This window comes from Chiloscyllium plagiosum, chromosome 11 (genome assembly GCF_004010195.1).
Source record: "Chiloscyllium plagiosum isolate BGI_BamShark_2017 chromosome 11, ASM401019v2, whole genome shotgun sequence".
Taxonomy (NCBI): Eukaryota; Metazoa; Chordata; class Chondrichthyes; order Orectolobiformes; family Hemiscylliidae; genus Chiloscyllium; species Chiloscyllium plagiosum.
Genome location: NC_057720.1, coordinates 40,326,753 through 40,329,468, shown reverse-complemented (window position 1 = coordinate 40,329,468; position 2,716 = coordinate 40,326,753).

Below are 2,716 nucleotides of genomic sequence, written 5' to 3'. Positions count from 1 at the left end.
AATCCCCTTGGCATTCAATGGTGTGACCATCACTGAATCTCCCACTATTAACATCGTTGGGGTTACAATTGATTAAATGTTAGTGAAGAGGACCCTGCAGGGCATTAGGGCAGTTTCTGCCATTGTCTTTTCTGGAACCTATGTCGATGCCAGGTGATCTATCTGGTTTCATTTCTTTGAGACGTTGTAGTGACTGGTACAACTGAATGGCTTTCTAGGCCATTTCGGAGGGCAATTGAGAGTCAACCACATTGTTGTGGGTCTGGAGTCATGTCTAGGCCGGAGGATGGCAGATTTCTTTCCCTGAAGGACATTAGTGAACCAAATGAGCTTTTCCTGACAATTATGTCATTGTCATTAGTAGATTCTTAATTCCAGAATTTCTTAGAATTGAATTCAAATTCCATCATCTCATGGTGGGATTTGAACCCAGGACATTGGCTGAGTTTCTGGATTAATAGTCTAGTGATAATACAACTAGGTCATCACTTACCCCTAATGCTGAGTAAAGTAAAGGAAATGGAACGTCAAGCACACACAAGTGTAGGCACAAAGCTTAAAAGAGAATAATGTCTGGTACCAAAAAATCACAAAATAATATGCAATTAGAAGTCTTGAGGGTGTTGTTTAGCTATTATACTTTAACCTAAGAATATGGTTGTTTCAGGATCAATGGTCCTGGATTGATGGCAGCTATAAAATTGCAGATAATTTCAGAGTTCTTGCTGATTAGATGGTTCTCTTATTTTGCATTATTATCGACTGCTTAGTCCTTCAAGAAGTTGAGAGAAAGCAGAGGTAGGGAGACACTCTGCAGTTCCAGTTGCACCTAAGCTTTGCTAAGGCAGTTGCTTGAAATACAGCGCATTTGTGTATTCCCACACCTGGGTTTATTGTCTCAAAGCTGGATAATTGTAGGTGGCACTTCTTCTTTCAACATATAAATTCTGTGACCCACTGAGGAGGGGCAAATTAATTCCTTTAACCCTCTAGATTGGTCATATCAAAGATTTATAATTTTTTTGGCATGCAGCTACGTTGCACTTCAATTAAAATACAATTTGCTGGTTCAGAAACTTTTATCCCAATATGTGAAACTTCCAGAAAAGCACACATCAAACAGGCAATATAGATCTGAGTTGTAGGTTTCAGTGATACATTAATTTCGGTTCAGATGGAGTCTTATTTATTGATGGTTTTTTGATTTCCGTCTGATCAGGTGACTACTATTGCCCTCTTAAGTCAGTGGTTCTTCCTTTCTAAAATCTATTTTAGTCCCTGAAAAGTCCCAGGTATTAAATTCATGTGATAGAAGCTGAAAATTAATAGGAGAAAGTGAGGAATGCAGATGCTGGAGATCAGAGCTGAAAATGTGTTGCTGGAAAAGCGCAGCAGGTCAGGCAGCATCCAAGGAGCAGGAGAATCGCGTTTCGGGCATGAGCCCTTCTTCAGGAATGAGGAAAGTGTGCCAAGCAGGCTAAGATAAAAGGTACGGAGGAGGGACTTGGGGGAGGGGCGTTGGAAATGCGATAGGTGGAAGGAGGTTAGGATGCAGTAAATGATGTGTGTGGAGGTGCAGGTGAATTTGTGGCGGATATGGAAGGATCCCTTGGGGCCTTGGAGGGAAGTAAGGGGGGAGGTGTGGGCGCAAGTTTTGCATTTCTTGCGGTTGCAGGGGAAGGTGCCGGGAGTAGAGGTTGGGTTGGTGGGGGGGTGTGGACCTGATGAGGGAGTCACGGAGGGAGTGGTCTTTTCGGAACGCTGATAGGGGAGGGGAGGGAAATACATCCCTGGTGGTGTAGTCCGTTTGGAGGTGGCGGAAATGACGACGGATGATACGATGTATCTGGAGGTTGGTGGGGTGGTAGGTGAGGACCAGTGGGGTTCTGTCCTGGTGGCGATTGGATGGGCTGGGCTCAAGGGCGGAGGAGCGGGAAGTGGAGGAGATGCGGTGGAGAGCATCGTCGATCACGTCTGGGGGGAAATTGTGGTCCTTGAAGAAGGAGGCCATCTGGGTTTTTCGGTATTAGAACTCTTGGGAGCAGATGCGGCGGAGACGAAGGAATTGGGAATATGGGATGGCGTTTTTACAGGGGGCATGGTGGGAGGAGGTGTAGTCCCTCTATACCCCTATATACCCCTCTCTGAGGATGAAAGATCAGTCCTCGGCAGAGACCTCACCTTCATTCCCCTACGCTCTCGGATTAACAAGTTCAACATGCAGCGAGACATCAAACAATTCTTCCTCCGCCTTCGTGCCTACTTCTTCAACCAGGATTCTCGCCCACTCTCTGATGACCCCTTCTCCCGCCTCCAACACACCTCATCCACCTGGACATGGACACCCCGTGCTGGCCTTTTACCTGCCCTCGATCTCTTCATAGCCAACTGCCGCCGTGACATTAACCGCCTCAACCTCTCCACCCCTCTCACCCACTCCAACCTCTCACCCTCGGAACGTGCAGCCCTCCACTCCCTCCGTTCCAACCCCAATCTCACTATCAAACCAGCAGCAAGGGAGGCACAGTAGTAGTTTGGCGCACCGACCTTTACACCTCTGAGGCTAAACGCCAGCTCGCAGACACCTCCTCCTACTGCCCCCTTGACCATGACCCCACCCCCCACCACCAAACCATCATCTCCCAGACCATCCATAACCTCATCACCTCGGGGGATCTCCCATCCACCGCCTCCAACCTCATAGTCCCACAACCTC